Source organism: Helianthus annuus, chromosome 15, assembly GCF_002127325.2.
Source record: "Helianthus annuus cultivar XRQ/B chromosome 15, HanXRQr2.0-SUNRISE, whole genome shotgun sequence".
NCBI classification, from domain to species: Eukaryota; Viridiplantae; Streptophyta; class Magnoliopsida; order Asterales; family Asteraceae; genus Helianthus; species Helianthus annuus.
The window spans coordinates 32,901,919-32,902,887 of record NC_035447.2 but is presented as its reverse complement, the minus strand read 5'-3'; positions in this window follow the sequence as shown (position 1 = coordinate 32,902,887).

The window sequence follows — 969 nt, the reverse complement described above, 5'->3', positions numbered from 1 at the left end:
GAAGTGTTTCGCTGACGAATCGCTGGTTATACCGCATACAGATATACACATAGATGAGAGTTTGAAGTTCGTGGAAAAACCATTGTCGATCGAGGATCGACAGGTAAAGAAGCTTCGATGGAAGTATATACCTATTGTAAAGGTCAAATGGGATGCCCGTAGAGGTCCCGAATACACGTGGGAAGTGGAATCCACGATGCAAGAGAAATACCCTCATTTGTTTCAGTAAATCTCGAGGTCGAGATTTCTTTTAAGGGGGTGAGGATGTAACACCTCGAAAATTTACGTCCAATAATGTCTTGACACGTGTCATAAGGTTCCGGTATGTGAAAATATACTTTAGAGGGACTAAAGTTGACAAACAGTGAAAACTATGGAACGTAAGGGTCCAAAGTGTCAACAATGGATAAATAGACTCTATGATAACCCTACATAATGTTCATAACCTTAAACGGATGGTTCATGGATCATACGAAGCGGAAATTGCACAAAAGTGAGGAATTACAAACTATAGGGGCCAAAAGTGTCAACATGTTGAATTTATACCTCTGGGTGAACTTTTGGCAGACTCGAAGCTTGGTAATGCTAAAATATACTCACTAGAATGTGTGGTAAAAATTTCGTGAAGTTTCGATAACGTATGAGAAAGTTATGGCCAAAACCGTACTTGAGGGGTTAAAAGCGTCAACGTCGAATTTCATGGCTTTTCGGTTGAGCGCAAAGTTATCCGAGGACATTACCATGTTGGTAAATGTCCCAAGGTTCTTAAAAACCAAGTTTGGGGGTTTACGAGTCGAGATAAGTAGCCAAAACATCGCGTGCAAGGACAGGGACCAAAGCTGCCAAGTTGTAAACTGTTTGGGCCTGCAGAACCCCAGGCGGCCCGCCTGGGATACCTGAAGCGGGCTGCATGCCCCTGTCAGATGCTGAAATTCGCGAATTGTTTGCATTTTGGTCCGAATTTGAGTG